Genomic DNA, 18,005 nt, shown 5'->3' on the forward strand with positions numbered 1-18,005 from the left:
CGCAGACTCGGGGACGCTGGAACTCGTTGCACCCCCCTGCACCCCTGAAAGGGAGGTGACCTGGGTACCTTACACTGACCTCCTGACAGCTGCCCGCTGCACCGAGAGCGCACGGGGCCGCAGAGGGTGCTTGCTTCCAGAAGAATACTGTGGGTGCTTTCTGCACCTGCCTACCAACTGTACCCCAACACACACACACACTCGCGCAGGCGGGGGCCTGAGGGATTAGAGGGATAGAGTCACGTCAGTCACAAGAGATTAGAATCTGGGCTGGACGTGTCCACGCCGGGGTCTTCAGAAAGTAGGCACAGCATCTGCGGCTCCTGGTGTCCGGCCCTCAGGTGACGCGAGATTGATTTTTCTCGGTTCCTTAGCTCTGAAAGCCCCCAGCTGTAAAACGTTTGGGTCCAGAAGGAAACTTTGATCCACAGAGGCTTTCCTTGTCCTGCTCTCTAACACCTTCTGGTGTCTGGAAGAGGGGCAGACTGGAGGATTCTGAAGAGTTCGAGGTGGGTGTTGAAGGAAGCTTAGTTTTTAAAACGTGGGAGTTTTCAAAAGAAGAAAACAGACTCTCTTAGTTTGAAATAGGTTTTGTTTTTCAATATACGTGTATGCGTTTTCACAGTAACTGGTGCTATCATTAGTGAATCCAGAGGGTATGGATGGCATCATTAGATTTGAAAACTAAGTTCACTGTATAGTTTTAGAAAAATTAACTGCTTCCTTATGTGCCTTTTTATGTGCTGTATTACTGGGATGCATCTTTGCTGGGAATCCTGTCGTATCACCTTGGTGTCTTGTGAGGTTTCCTCTGGTGCTGGCCACCTGACCCGCGACAGAGCCCAATATATTCCCTTTTATAGTTCAGGGTACAAGCCCGTTTCCCAGGCCTCTAGCCTTGGTCTCTAGTGAGAAAAAAAGGGATCAGAAATGTGCTCTTGGCAAGTTTGGGAGCACGGAGGAACGGCGCAGATTTTTTTTTTTTTCCTCATTAAAGTTTTCACGTATTGGCAATTTAGAACCCAAAGCATTGTTTACCACCTATCAGATGCACAGGGAAGTGTAAGGATTAACTAATAAAAGACTTGTAAAATGCTTCCTGAATATAAAATTCCATAAATATGCTAAATAGTAATAATCCACCCATTGTTAAATTTAGGTAGCGGCTTCTGCCATGCATACAGGATGATTTAGAATGCATGTTTCCTGTCAATTAAACAATGAGTCTGGAATAAAATAATGAGTTCAATTCTCATCTTATGAAACTTTGAAATAAAATGTCTCCCATAAGGCACCACTGGCAGGGAATCATAAAGAAAGCAGCATTTCAAAAAGCTATATATATGGAATGGCATTTACCTTATGGCTAGGGGAAAAGGGACCCAGTGAACTTTGAAACTGAGAAATATTCAGCCCTGGTTCAAGTGTGCCTGAACCGTAACTATTCCCTTACGTTTTGGATAAGTCAACAGGGAGGGCAAGCAGGTTTTGTGGGATGGCCTTATAGCTGTCCGCTAAAATCCATGAAATACGCCTCTTGGTATTTGAAGGCTGAAGTTCAATCTGTGGTTTTGTTCATAAACAAAGAAGAAAAGCTTCATAGTTGCCTGGATAAATTATTCATTCTTCCAACGTCATGGGCTTGGTTTTTAAGCATCCTTAACACCAGCAATCATTTTAATATTCTGCAGATAATTGAATTAGTTTGTTCCCAGTGGATTGAGTGACATATTAACATAACATTGTTCTCTTTGCATGTATTTAATAATGAAGTGTATCATTCTTCTGTTTACCAGTCTCCTAGAGTAAAACCTGTTTCTTATATGCTAATTTTAAGTATAAATATTGCTATGGATGGTCTTTTTGGTCTTACGAAGACAACTCTAGATTCCCCACTAGCAGATTAAGGGGTGAGCGAAACCATGAAGTTGAGGATGCTTTTCCTTGATACCTTCCCACTTCCAGTGGCCTCTTCTTCTCATTTCCTTTACTCAGCCTCTCAGACGGATAGACGCTAAACAGACACCAGTCCAGTATTCCAGAACTTCCCCTCTGCCACCTCTCTTCCTTTATCTGCTCTACCTATTTTCCAACAGCTGGCTATGAGTGAAAGCGCACTAGGTGAAAAATCAAGAGAGTCTGCATTTATCAGGCGGCTATGATATACCTACCAGGCACTGTGTGACATTATCTCATTAAATCCCGTTAACGATCTGAGGCAGTAGATGTCATCTGTGTTTCACACAAGAGGAAACTGAAGCTCAGGACCAAGGCACCTAGGCACTTCCTGATACACTGTGATCCCTAAGAGAGGTTCCCCTTCTGGACTGAAGCATGCAAGAGTTCTCCCATTAACTAACTCGCCCCTTGATAAGTCCCTTAAACTCTCTGGGCCTCTGAGTCCCTTACTGTAGTCTTGGATTAAATTATCTCTCAGGGACGGAAGGGACTATTCCAGGATTTTGGCTGCCAAGCACAAAAGCTGCTCCTCCCAGGGGACTCCTGATTATGCTCTCCTCTGCCCTGCCCTTTCCTCCAACCCTATTCCCTCGTTTATCTTTTTTCTTCCTTTAGGTCCAAGAAAATATCATCTACCCCACGAGGCTTTTCCCCGTCATTGCTCAGCCTTCTGTTATTCTCTATCTCATCCTTCGTGATCCTTCAGACCACTGATTACAAACAGTGGTTATTTTATTTATGTGTCAGTTTACATGTGGTGGTTGTTTTATTTTGTTTGTTTATTTTTGGCTGCGTTGGGTCTTCATTGCTGTGTGCGGGCTTTCTCTAGTTGCGGCGAGTGGGGGCTACTCTTCATTGCGGTTGTTTTTGTCTTACCACCCCCATCACTCCCCCACGAGATCATAAGCAGCATGAGGCCGAGAGCTCTTTTTGTCTGTTTTCATTATTTTATTTTCGGGGTCTAGCACCATGACACATGGCTGGTGATCAATAAGTATATGTATGTTGAATGAATAATTGTCTCTTAGAAAGGACATGTGCTGATGGCCAATATATTGTACCTTCCTTGGATAACCTAAATGAGCTATCATCTATCTTATGCTGCTAGAGTAAGTCCAAATTATGAATGGGGACCCAAGGATAGTGATGGAGACAGCGGGGCTACCCTTGGACACCAGGACAAATGGACACAGGCACATGGTCCAACCCCCATATTCTACAGCAGAGAAAACAACCTCAGGATGATAACAGACACTTGAGATTAGAAGATACTTCAGGGACCATCCAATGGTCTAAACCATTGTTTTGTTGACAAGGAGACGAAAGCTCAGAAAAACACAGAACCGAAAGTATAGAACCTATGCCTTCCAACTTCCAGACCAGCACTCTTTTCACCAAGAATCAAAAATCTCAGGGACCGCCCAGTCAGCAGGGGTAGGGAGTGGTGCACAATGCTGCTTTCTTTCAGAAATTCCAAAGATCCTTAGGTTTCCCAGACCGATCCTGGGTAGCAGCATTGGTACACAGCAGAGCACCTTACTTCATATAATCTTATTTTTAAATTTTGTATGGCCTCTATAAACTTCAGTGACTCATTTACTATTTTAATGATCCATCAGGTAGCCTTTTAATACCTATCATTACTTTACCAAGTCAAACACTTGGGAGCTCCGAATGGGAAATCTACAGTGCTGAGCATTTAACACTAGTGTGATAGATTCCAGATACATTTAAAAGATGATTGATATTTTGAACTCCAAATAATGATGGCTTGTTTTTAAGGACAAAAACAACTTTTCACCTCTAACGTAGAGAGCAATCCTTGCTAGAGTATTACATCCCATAAAAAAACAGTCCTTAAACTTTACAGGTCATAAAAATCATCCAAAAGGCTTTTTAAAAACCCAGATAGCTTGGAGCCATTCTGAATTAATAGGTCTGAGATTGGACCCAGACAGCTGCATTTTTAACAGATACCTTCCGTGATTTCTCAGTCGAATGGGCGGAAGATCTCACTTTGAGGTCCAATAATAATTTGGGTATGTTTTGAACTTTCCCAGATTCCTTCTAAGAGGACTTTTTAAAGAAAAAATCGATGTGTTTGAATCCAGCAAGTAGAAGAGACGATCAAAATTAGTTTCTTAGGTATTATGGACATCCATTTCCTTATAGTAAAAGCCATATATGTATCATGATTTAGCTACTAGGTTTGATATTGGCCCCAAATCAAGAATGTTCCAAAACATGCTGAATTGGGCGATTGGGATTGACATGTATACACTGATGTGTATAAAACTGATGACTAATAAGAACCTGCAGTATAAAAAAAACAAACAAATAAACAAAAAAACAACTAATACTAAACTTTCTTTGGGTTATTTGTATGGAAATATATTAATACAAATGTTTCAGACATTACATGAAATTTCTAAAAATCTTAAAAAAAAAAAAAAGAATGTTCCAAAATGTTTCTGTTGGACCACAAAAATGAATCAGTAATTAGCAATAAAAGTTGAGGGTTAAGTTTGGTGGAGAAGTAATGAAGCCCCCCATGCCCTCTAGATGATTATATTCCATACAGTTGAGAAATAAGATTAATATCCACGAAACAGTCAAGGACAGCATTGCAGATCAGGTACAGGAGGCTCGGTTAAATTTGAATTTAAAACACACAACAAGTTATGTTTTAGTATAGGCATATCCCATATAATATTTTTATTTGCTAAATCTGGCCACCTTGCTCGAGAAACATTAGCATTTAATGTCATTAGTTTCCAGAACTGTGTGACTGTGTGTGCCTGTGTGTGTGGTGGTTAAGCTTTAAAAAACTGACAGAAGCTCTGGACATGCTCCTGAGAAAAATGTCCAATGGCACTTTCCAACAGAACTCTCATACGATTCCATGGAGTCCAGGCTGCCAAAGCTCTTGAGGACACCAGGGTCACCAGCCAGCAGAGGCCAGCTGTTCAAGTATTTACTCTGGGCTGGGGAGGCCTGGAAGATGGCTTGGATCAGTGGAATTTGAACAGGGCCTTTAAGAGCAGTAGAATTTAAGCTGGATTGTGGGCTTAAGGGGCTTCTGAAGCTTTAAGAGGAAGCAGGTTCCCATAGGGTTTGAGGGTATTTAGAGAAATTAGCTTGGACAGGTTAAAAAAAAAAAAAAGTCCAGATCATGGACAGCCTTGGATTCTAAAGGGTTTAGGCAGCCTATGTTGGGAAATAGAGTGACCTCATCCGTGGGTCAATTAGGGGAGAAAACATGATCAAACAAAGGGAGATGGTGTGGGGAGACTGCAGGGACCCTGGGCTCCGGAATCAACGGGCCTGGTATAAGCTCCTCCGTTAACAAGCTGGGAAGCCTTCAACATGTGGGCAACTTCTGTGAGCTGCCATCTCTTGAGCTGGGAATTGGGAATAATAATAAAGGCTACTAACGGGGCTGTTGTGAGGATAAAGTGAAGTTGTAGAGTGACTGGCACAGTGCATGATACTGCGTAAATATTCAATCAACGGTACTTGGAACTATGATACGCTACTGCAGCCACTCCTCCTCTTGTTATTGAAGTAGGATTAGCCTCTGAGCAGCCTGCAAGAACGGTTCGGGGAGAGTGAAAGACGAGGAAAATGACTGCTTGATCTAGATTTGAACAAAGCTTTAAAATGTCCCTTTTCCAAGTTGAAATTTCATTATCAAAAATCAGTGAGGGCAGAAACAAGTTAGTAAAATCATGTTTGTACTTTTGACTGAGAATTTTTTTTACCATTTTTTTTAAATCGAAGTATAGTTACTTTACAATGTTGTGTCAGTTTCAGGGGTATAGCAAAGTGATTCAGATATTTTATATATATATATTTTTTTTTTAAATATTCTTTTCCATCATAGGTTATTACAAGATATTGAATATAGTTCCCTGTGCTATACAGTAGGTCCTTGTCTATCTATTTGATATACAGTAGTGTGTAAATGTTAATCCCAAACTCCTAATTTATCTCCTCTCCTCCCCGCTATCCCTTTTGGTAACCATAAATTCGTTTTCTATTTGACTGAGAATTTTAAAATAAATACATTCAAACTCTTCATTACTTCTCCTAAGGGAGGGTGTATTACAGATAACCCAAATAATTTACTCTGATCCAAAGTCAAATAACCTTTTTTTTTTTTAAACCTGTTACTCTTAATAGCAGCTTTTGCTGTCTTACTTGTTTTGTTTTGGCTAGTATTTAAATTAATTTGCACACAGTGAGCTCAGACTAATCATTCAGAATGTTGTTCCCCAAAGCCTTTTAAGCAGCAAGGCAGATGAGTTTATCAGCTAGAACTCACAAAACCACCTCCCTTCACAGAGCTAACTGGTAACGGTGGAGGTGGTATCGTTGGAGGCTCTGGAGTCAGGCTTCCTAGGTACCAAACCCTGCTGGCTCCTCCCACTAGCTCTGTGACCAGGCAGGTCATTTTGCTTCTTTAAACCTCAGTTTCTCCCTATCTGTACACCAGAAGTAGTCGCAGCCTTCACCTCGAAGGCCGTGAGCATGGTGGTCTCACATAGTACCGGGCACACTTTGACTATCACAGAGAACTCTGTGACCTCAGTCTTGTCTTCATCTCACCAGTACATTATTTCTTTAACATATTTATAAACAGTTTAATTCAGGAAAACAGCTAATAATGTGGGAGATACTTACAATCTTCAGTCACATCTTAATTTATTGATTTACACAGCCAGGGCTGTGTAGGGCATTTTCCAAGCCACAGAGTACGGTGTCCTTATTTCAAAGAATTTTTAACCCCAATTTTCATTACGTGTTCCTTTCTCCTCCTCATCCATCTTCAACTTTTATAGCATGATTGGTGGCTTGCTAAAGAGCTTTGGGTTTCAAGCTGTACATGAAAGCATCTGGGCCCTAGAATTTACTTGGCTCATAAACCTATGTTACAGAACAATACAAGATCGGTTTAAGGTACATGATGGTTACATGTACAGCAGTTATATTTTATTTGGCCTGTGCTGAACACCTTGAGGGCATCTCCCACAGTGCCTTCAAGATGGTAGACTCAATTATTTATCGAGTGAATTTCATGTATAATAAAATACATGGCACTCTTTTTCTGAAAATACCTTTCCCTCACATTAGGAAATCTAACTTTTTAAAAAAAAGAAAACGAAAACAAGGAAAAGATATCTAACCTTCACACAGATCATTAGTCTGATATTTCTAGACTGAAGCACTAAACATGAATTTGAAGAGTGAATTTGGAGAACGACCATTCCTTTTTTCTAGAAGAGAGATGGATTACAACAAGCCTGTATCTCCATGAGGGTGTTTGCATTAGCTGGCCTCTCTCTGGAATGCTCTTCCCTCCAATCTTGCTTGGCTCAGCTAAGGTTACACCTCCTCAGAGAGGTCTTCCCTGACCATCCAATCTCATTCATTTTCTATTACATTACTTTGTTTTATTCATTACAGTACATTACCATCCACTTATTTCACATTGTTTTTTCATTGCCTTCCCTCATCCCCACTGGACCAGGAGTACCCTGAGGTCAGAGGTCAAGTCTACATGTTTCGGCTGTTTTCTGAGTAACTATTACAGTGCTAGGTGCTTAGTAGGTAGTCAGTAAATATTTTGTCACTTAGTTGAGTGTCAGAAGACCAAGATCTGGTCTTCCAGGGTTATTCCACTGCAAAGGAGTAATTTTTAATCTTTTGGGCCTAATTCACCTTTCAGAATTGGATTAAAATGAAACTCCTCCATAATAAAAATTTATATGCACAAACTTCTGCATATAATTTGAGAGTCCATGGACCTCAGGCTAGGAATTCCAGCTCTAAAAGTGTATGTATAAATATTAAGAAAACTTAACTGAAATATTGAGCTAAATACCACAAAAAATTTTAATTACTATGAACACCAGTGTCCTAATGTTCATTTATGGTAATGAATTATGTGTTGCCTTGGGAAAATTCTGCAACCCTCCAAAGGGGGAAAAAAAAGCTGTCTATAAATGTTGTATATTTTATTTATATACTGGAAAGGAGTTAAAGCTTACAGAGAAAGGCTAATAAAAATACATACCGTAGAGCAATATAAAATATATTTCAAAAAGGTAGGAAAAAAATGAGCCACAGGAAAAAAAAAATAAGGCTAGAAATGTTAAGATAGGGCCAGGAGAGAGAATCATACTCAAAACTTTTTTTTTTTTTCCCCCCTAGGGTGAAATGTGACAAGAGGTGCATTAGAGTCATAGGAATGGGGCTGTTCTCCCTTATCTGCTACCAAGACTGGCTGATTCAGGACAGTCCTCGCTATTTTCTTGCCTCAGTCTCCTCATCAATCCAATTCAGGGCTGGGTTTAATGGCTCCGTTGTCAATCTTTTTTTTTTTTTTTAATTTTTTAATTTTATTTATTTTTTTATACAGCAGGGTCTTATTAGTCATCCATTTTATACACATCAGTTTATACATGTCAATCCCAATCTCCCAGTTTATCACACCACCACCCCACCCTCTGCCACTTTCCCCCCTTGGTGTCCATATGTTTGTTCTCTGCATCTGTGTCTCAATTTCTGCCCTGCAAACCGGTTCATCTGTACCACCTTTCTAGGTTCCACATACATGTGTTAATATACGATATTTGTTTTTCTCTTTCTGACTTACTTCACTCTGTATGACAGTCTCTAGATCCATCCACGTCTCAACAAATGACCCAATTTTGTTCCTTTGCATGGCTGAGTAATATTCCACTCTATATATGTACCACCTCTTCTTTATCCATTTGTCTGTCGATGGGCATTTAGGTTGCTTCCATGACCTGGCTATTGTAAACAGTGCTGTAATGAACATTAGGGTGCGTGTGTCTTTTTGAATTATGGTTTTCTCTGCGTATACGCCCAGTAGTGGGATTGCTGGATCATACGGTAATTCTATTTTTAGTTTTTTAAGGAACCTCCATACTGTTCTCCATAGTGGCTGTATCAATTTACATTCCCACCAACAGTGCAAGAGGGTTCCCTTTTCTCCACACCCTCTCCAGCATTTGTTGTTTCTAGATTTTCTGATGATGCCCATTCTAACCATACTCAAAACTTATGCCATGAAATTCAATACTCTTGCCAGAAGACAGTAACAAATTTTATTCTCAGTGTTTTAGCAGCCAATGCAAAGGAGAAAAAAGTAATCAGTTATGCCTTGCAGAGGGTCATATCTTATATATACGTATATATGATTATATGTATATGTATTTAACAGCACACTGCTGCTTGAAAGAAGGAAGCTTGAGTGCAGGAATAAGGAACAGAGATTACGTTTCCAGTGTTTGTTTTTGGTAAGTGCCCTTATACCTGAGCCTGAAATAACCTATAGTAAAATGTTCAAAAAGAACGAGCACTGTGAATGTTTATAATCAAGATTTGACGGCTCTCTGTAATGTTTGTGAGCAGCAGGCCTGGCAGAAAGAGGCTTTGTTTGGCCAGTAAGACCCTCCTAGAACTCAAGGGTGGACGGATGGGGGGAACAGACAAGGGAGACAAAGGTTTTTCTCCATTTTCTTACACCCCCATCAGTCCTGCAGCATTCCACCCCTCCTGCTGGTGCACACAAGTTAAATACAACAACTGGAGCTTTCACGCTCCCCTCTAAGGGGTGTGCACCTAGGACGCTAACGTACGTTCTTCCAGCTAACCTTAGTTTCCTTGAATAGCAGTCCATCTGGGACTCCTATGCCTTCTCTTCGAGAGAGCAAATACAATAACTAGCTTCTCAGAACATTATGTGGGTTTGTGGCATTCTCTGAGGGGCTATAAATGGATCACACTGACAGCTTTATTTGTCATTCTTAAATGGAATGTGTTTTTCCCCCTTTGTGTTAAATCGAAATCAGATGGCATTTCTTATTTCAATGTGGAATGTTTTTACTCTCATAAATTGCAAAAGTACATTCACAACTGATACTGTTCTAATTGACAAAATTTGTGTTTCATTATTGGTGGGGGTGGGTCCTGTATTTGGAATGTAACTGAGGGAAGACAACTTAGGCAACATTTTCGTTTTGCCTATTTATTGAGATCCTGATACAGTTGATAGAATTCTGTCACCATATGGAAGCAGAGACAATTATAGTGCATGTAATGACATGGATTTTAGAAGCAAGGATATAAAAAGGTATGCCCAGCAGAATAGCCACAATCCAGAGACATCAACATTTTTGAAATCTCGTCTCTCCTTTGCCTCCCCAGCTCGTCTCTGGTCCTATTCTTCTCTTCTCTTCCTGCCCTTACAATGGCTCTGCTTCAATATATGCAGTGACAAAAACGGCAGGAGTAGGGTTAGAAAGTACTACCTTCATATCTTAGCATATTTTTATGTGCTAAAACCACTTGCTTTTCAGCCCAGATAAAATTTTTCCTTAAAAAATCCGTATCATTCCCATCCACCCATTGCTGAATCTGGGTGCGAAAGGAAGCCCTCCTACTTTGATTTCTTAAATCCATCAAAAGCCTTCAGTGCTCTTGTTTCTAATCTCAATACTGTGTTTATCTTTAGAATTTTTAAACACTGGGCTATGGGTACATTTTTCTTGCTGAATTTATATCGGGGTTTATTTTCATATTCATTTCATACACTCATGTTTTCAATAAAGCTGTCTTTAGTGAGTACCTACTATGTGCCAGACACTGTTAGGATGCAGTGAATTGCATCAGGTATTCTCTGCCCTCATTTGGCCTACAGGCTGGTGGGGAAGACAAACAGTAAAAGAATCACCCAAGTAGGTTTGAAATTGCAGCTGTTCTAAATGCTACAAAGGAGAGACACAAGATTCTAGAAAATGAGATCTATATGATGTACAGACTAGGAGTACAGGCAGAAGGCATGATGTATGGGACAGCCAAAATGTAAGGAAAGCAGAAGACAGCAGGGGCAACGTGAGAGACAAGGAAAGCCAAGTGGCCGAAGGACAGGGAGCAAGATAAACAACGTGAATCTGAGGACGTAATCAGGAGCCGTCACCATGAAAGGCTTCTGAGCCATAGCAAAGCACATTCCTTTAACATAGCGCCAATAAAAAGGTTGGTGTGGGGGGGCTTTTTTGAGGGGGAGGATTATAGTCAGTCACATCATCAATTGTGTATTTCAAAAAAGTATTTCTGGCTACAATGCAGAGTATTGGTTGGCCAGGGGCAAAAGTTATGTAGACCAACTGAACTTTTTGAGCAGAGAGATACTGGTAGCTTGACTTAGGGGAGGAAGGATGAATTCTAAGGGGTCAGTGGATTCCAGAGACGTGCAAGAGGTGAAACTGACAAGTCACCTTCTGCAGTGTTTATGCGGAGCCCATGAGGAAGTGTCAGGGAACACTGGCAGAAGAGCAAGTCTGTGAAGACAAGTTTGTAAGTTCAGTGTTGGACATGCTGTGTTTCAGGTGGCTTGCAGTCATCACAGGGCAGAGCAAGCAGACATGAGATTACGGGTGTGGAGCTGGTCAGAAAGCTCTGGGATCCGAACCAGAGATAGAAACTTGTGATTCAACTTCACATTCACTGGTCTGGATATGATCGACAGGATCCACAGGTGGAGATGATGCCACAGAAAGGGTATAAAGTTAGTGATGGGAGAGAATGCTACGACCAAAGCCTTGAGGAATTCAAATCCATCGTGGCCATGTAGTGAAGGAAGAGCCTGCTGAGGGTGAGAGGGGGAGCACCAAGAGAAAGAAGGAAACCCAGGAGACTGCTGGCTCGTGGGGCAAGGAAACAAGGATTTCCTTTTGAGAAGGTGGGAGTGGTCAGTTGCCTTGACTGTGGAAGACTGACAAAGGAGACATTTGTTTTGAATTAAAATAAAGACAAATTGGAGATTGGTTCAAGATGGCAGAGTAGAAGGACATGCTCTCACTCCCTCTTTCGATAACACTGGAATCACACCTAACTGCTGAACAATCATCGACGGGAAGACACTGGAACTCACCAAAAAAGATACCCCACATACAAAGACAAAGGAGAAGCCACAATGAGACGGTAGGAGGGGCGCTATCACAATAAAATCAAATCCCATAACTGCTGGGTGGGTGACTCACAAACTGGACAACACTTTTACCACAGAAGCCCACCCACTGGAGTGAAGGTTCTGAGCCACACGTCAGGCTTCCCAACCTGGGGGTCTGGCAACGGGAGGAGGAATTCCTAGAGAATCAGACTTTGAAGGCTAGCGGGATTTGATTGCAGGACTTCGGCATGACTGGGGGAAACAGAGACTCCACTCTTGGAGGGCACACACAAAGTACTGTGTGCACAGGGACCCAGGGGAAGGAGCAGTGACCCCAGGGGAGACTCAACCAGACCTACCTGTTAGTGCTGGAGGGTCTCCTGCAGAGGCGGGGAGCAGTCGTGGCTTACCAAGGGAAAAGGACACTGGCAGCAGAAGTTCTGAGAAGTACTCCTTGGCGTGAGCCCTCCGAGAGTCCGCCATCAGCCCCACCAAAGAGCCCGGGGAAGGCTCCAGTGTTGGGTCGCCTCAGGCAAAACAACCAACAGGGAGGGAACACAGCCCCAACCATCAGCAGACAAGCAGATTAAAGTTTTACTGAGCTCTGCCCAACAGAGCAACAGCAAGCTCTACCCACCACCAGTCCCTCCCATCAGGAAACTTCCACAAGCCTCTTAGAGAGCCTCATCCACCAGACGGCAGACAGCAGAGGCAAGAAGAACTAGAATCCAGCATCCTGTGGAACAAAAACCACATTCACAGAAAGATAAACAAGATGAAAAGGCAGTCATGTACCAGATGAAGGAACAAGATAAAACCCCAGAAATACATCTAAATGAAATGCAGATAGGCAATCTTCCAGAAAAAGAATTCAGAATAATGATAGTGAAGATGATCCAGGACCTCGGAAAAAGAATGAAGGCAAAGATGGAGAAGATGCAAGAAATGTTTAACAAAGATCTAGAAGAATTAAAGAACAAATAAACAGAGAGGAACAATATAATAACTAAAATGAAAAATACACTAGAAGGGATCAATAGCAAAATAACTGAGGCAGAAGAACGGATAAGTGACCTGGAAGACAGAATGGTGGAATTCGTTGCTGCGGAACAGAATAAAGAAAAAAGAATGAAAAGAAATGAAGACAGCCTAAGAGACCTCTGGGACAACATTAAACGCAACAACATTCGCATTATAGGGGTCCCAGAAGGAGAAGAGAGAGAGAAAGGACCCGAGAAAATATTTCAAGAGATTATAGTCGAAAACTTCCCTAACATGGGAAAAGAAATGGCCACCCAAGTCCAGGAAGCGCAGAGAGTCCCATACAGGATAAACCCAAGGAGAAACATGCCGAGAAACACTGTAATCAAACTGTCGAAAATTACAGACAAAGAAAAATATGGAAAGCAGCAAGGGAAAAACGACAAATAACATACAAGGGAACTCCCATAAGGTTAACAGCTGATTTCTCAGCAGAAACTCTACAAGCCAGAAGCGAGTGGCATGATATACTTAAAGTGATGAAAGGGAAAACCTACAACCAAGATTACTCTACACAGCAAGGATCTCATTCAGATTCGACAGAGAAATCAAAAGCTTTACATACAGACAAGCAAAAGCTAAGAGAATTCAGCACTACCAAACCAGCTCTACAACAAATGCAAAAGGAACTTCTCTAAGTGGGAAACACAAGAGAAGAAAAGGGCCTACAAAAACAAACCCAAAACAATTTAGAAAATGGTAATAGGAACATACATATCGATAATTACCTTAAATGTGAATGGATTAAATGCTCCAACCAAAAGACACAGGCTTGCTGAATGGATACAAAAACAAGACCCATATATATGCCATCTACAAGAGACCCACTTCAGACCTAGGGACACATACAGACTGAAAGTGAGGGGATGGAAAAAGATATTCCATGCAAATGGAAATCAAAAGAAAGCTGGAGTAGCAATACTCATATCAGATAAAGTAGACTTCAAAATAAAGAATGTTACAAGAGACAAGGAAGGACACTATGTAACGATCAAGGGATCAATCCAAGAAGATATAACAATTATAAATATATATGCACCCAACATAGGAGCACCTCAGTACACAAGACAACGGCTAACAGCTCTAAAAGAGGAAATCGACAATAACACAGTAATACTGGGGGACTTTAACACATCACTTACACCAATGGACAGATCATCCAAACAGAAAATTAATAAGGAAACAGAAGCTTTAAATGACACAATAGACCAGATAGATTTAATTGATATTTATAGGATATTCCATCCAAAAACAGCAGATTACACTTTCTTCTCAAGTGCGCACGGAACATTCTCCAGCATCTTGGGTCACAAATCAAGCCTCAGTAAATTTAAGAAAATTGAAATCATATCAAGCATCTTTTCTGACCACAACGCTATGAGATTAGAAATGAATTACAGGGAAAAAAACCATAAAAAACACAAACACATGGAGGCTAAACAATACGTTACTAAAAAACCAAGGATTTCTTCACTGAAGAAATCAAAGAGGAAATCAAAAAATACCTAGAAACAAATGACAATGAAAACACGATGATCCAAAACCTATGGGATGCAGCAAAAGCAGTTCTAAGAGGGAAGTTTATAGCTATACAAGCCTACCTAAAGAAACAAGAAAAATCGCAAGTAAACAATCTAATGTTACACCTAAATCAACTAGAGAAAGAAGAACAAACAAAACCCAAAGTTAGCAGAAGGAAAGAAATCATAAAGATCAGAGCAGAACTAAATGAAATAGAAACAAAGAAAACAACAGCAAAGATCAATAAAACTAAAAGCTGGTTCTTTGAGAAGATAAACAAAATTGATAAACCATTAGCCAGACTCATCAAGAAAAAGAGGGAGAGGACTCAAATCAATAAAATTAGAAATGAAAAAAGGAGAAGTTACAACTGACACTGCAGAAATACAAAGCAACCTAAGAGGCTACTCCAAGCAACTGTATGCCAATAAAATGGACAACCTGGAAGAAATGGACAAATTCTTAGAAAGGTATAACCTTCCAAGACTGAACCAGGAAGAAACAGAAAATATGAACAGACCAATCACAAGGAATGAATTGAAACTGTGATTAAAAATCTTCCAACAAACAAAAGTCCAGGACCAGATGGCTTCACAGGTGAATTCTATCAAACATTTAGAGAAGAGCCAACACCCACCCTTCTCAAACTCTTCCAAAAAATTGCAGAGGAAGGAACACTCCCAAACTCATTCTATGAGGCCACCATCACCCTGATACCAAAACCAGACAAAGATACTACAAAAAAAGAAAATTACAGACCAATATCACTGATGAATATAGATGCAAAAATCCTCAACAAAATACTAGCAAACGGAATCCAACAACACATTAAAAGGATCACACACCATGATCAAGTGGGATTTATCCCAGGGATGCAGGATTCTTCAATATACACAAATCAATGTGATACACCATATTAACAAATTGAAGAAGAAAAACCATATGATCATCTCAATAGATGCAGAAAAAGCTTTTGACAAAATTCAACACCCATTTATGATAAAAACTCTCCAGAAAGTGGGCATAGAGGGAACGTACTTCAACATAATAAAGGCCATATATGACAAACCCACAGCAAACATCATTCTCAATGGTGAAAAACTGAAAGCATTTCCTCTAAGATCAGGAACAAGACAAGGATGTCCACTCTCACCACTATTATTCAGCACAGTTTTGGAAGTCCTAGCCATGGCAACTGGAGAAGAAAAAGAAATAAAAGGAATACAAATTGGAAAAGAAAAAGTAAAACTGTCACTGTTTGCAGATGATATGACACTATACATAGAGAATCCTAAAGATGCCACCAGAAAACTACTAGAGCTAATCAATGAATCTGGTAAAGCTGCAGGATACAAAATTAATGCACAGAAACCTCTTGCATTCCTATACACTAATGATGAAAAATCTGAAAGAGAAATTATGGAAACACTCCCATTTATCATTGCAACAAAAAGAATAAAATACCTAGGAATAAACCTACCTCAGGAGACAAAAGACCTGTATGCAGAAAACTATAAGACACTGATGAAAGAAATTAAAGATGATACCAACAGACAGAGAGATATACCATGTTCTTGGATTGGAAGAATCAATATTGTGAAAATGACTATACTACCCAAAGCAATCTACAGATTCAGTGCAATCCCTATCAAATTACCAATGGCATTTTTTACAGAACTAGAACAAAGAATCTTAAAATTTGTATGGAGACACAAAAGACCCCGAATAGCCAACGCAGTCTTGAGGGGAAAATATGGAGCTGGAGGAATCAGGCTCCCTGAGTTCAGACTATACTACAAAGCTACAGTAATCTAGACAATATGGTACTGGCACAAAAACAGAAATACAGATCAATAGAACAGGATAGAAAGCCCAGAGATAAACCCATGCACCTATGGCCAACTAATCTATGACAAAGGAGACAAGGATATACAATGGAGAAAAGACAGTCTCTTCAATAAGTGGTGCTGGGAAAACTGGACAGCTACATGTAAAAGAATGAAATTAGAACACTCCCTAACACCATACACAAAAGTAAACTCAAAATGGATTAGAGACCTAAATGTAAGACCGGACACTATAAAACTCATAGAGGAAAACATAGGAAGAACACTCTTTGACATAAATCACAGCAAGATCTTTTCTGATGCACCTCCTAGAGTAATGGAAATAAAAACAAAAATAAACAACTGGGACGTAATGAAATTTACAAGCTTTTGCAAAGCAAAGGAAACTACAAACAAGACGAAAAGACAACTGTCAGAATGGGAAAAAGTATTTGCAAACGAATCAATGCACAAAGGATTAATCTCCAAAATATATAAATAGCTCATGCAGCTCAATATCAAAAAAACAAACAACCCAATCCAAAAATGGGCAGAAGACCTAAATAGACATTTCTCCAAAGAGGACATACAGATGGCCAAGAAGCACATGAAAAGCTGCTCAACATCACTAATTATTAGAGAAATGCAAATCAAAACTACAATGAGGTATCACCTCACACCAGTTAGAATGGGCATCACCAGAAAATCTACAAACAACAAATGCTGGAGAGGGTGTGGAGAAAAGGGAACCCTCTTGCACTGTTGGTGGCGATGTAAATCGATACAGCCACTATGGAGAACAGTATGGAGGTTCCTTAAAGAACTAAAAATAGAATTACCATATGACCCAGCAATCCCACTACTGGGCATATACCCAGAGAAAACCACAATTCAAAAAGACACATGCACCCCAATGTACATTGCAGCACTGTTTACAATAGCCAGGTCATGGAAGCAACCTAAATGCCCATCAACAGACAAATGGATAAAGAAGAGGTGGTACATATATACAGTGGAATATTACTCAGCCATAAAAAGGAACAAAATTGGGTCATTTGTAGAGACGTGGATGGACCTAGAGACTGTCATACAGAGTGAATTAAATGAGAAAGAGAAAAACAAATACCGTATATTAACGCATATATGTGGAACCTAGAAAATGGTACAGATGAACCAGTTTGCAGAGCAGAAACTGAGACACAGAAGTAGAGAAAAAACGTATGGACACCAAGGGGGGAAAGCGGTAGGGAGTGGGGGTGGTGGTGGGATGAATTGGGAGATTGGGATTGACACGTATACACTGATGTGTATAAAATGGATGACTACAAAGAAAAAAATAAAAAATAAAGAGAAATTACTAAATGATATGTCTGGGAAACAGACCTGTAACTGGTTCTGAATGTGGTCATGCGTGTTTGAGACTATTTCACATGTTCATATTTTACACATACCTTAAGAAGATGTTCGGGAGCAGGTGTGATAGAGAGGAAAGCCATTCTGACATGTTGGCAACCACGAGAGAGAGTGGAACTGGGTGGAATCTGTGCACAGAACAGTCTGAGGTTCTGGGGATGTGAAGTGGATAGAAAATCTGACCCTGACACCAGGGAATTCTATGAGCTGCCTGTTCACCCGCCCGATGGTGCTCTTGTGAGCAGGGTAAATAAACCGAATGT

General features: G+C 40.4%; 1 long non-coding RNA gene across 1 annotated transcript in view; it reads left to right on the top strand.

The window, feature by feature from the left end:
* Positions 1 to 18,005, top strand: part of LOC309635818 — a 55,052-nt gene that overhangs the window by 19,474 nt on the left and 17,573 nt on the right. Inside the window, exon 2 of the long non-coding RNA XR_014249040.1 lies at positions 375 to 509. This is a non-coding gene — a long non-coding RNA (uncharacterized lncRNA). The remainder of the gene's footprint in view (positions 1 to 374; positions 510 to 18,005) is intronic.

Source organism: Balaenoptera borealis (genome assembly GCF_965194805.1).
Source record: "Balaenoptera borealis genome assembly, chromosome: 10".
NCBI lineage: Eukaryota > Metazoa > Chordata > Mammalia > Artiodactyla > Balaenopteridae > Balaenoptera > Balaenoptera borealis.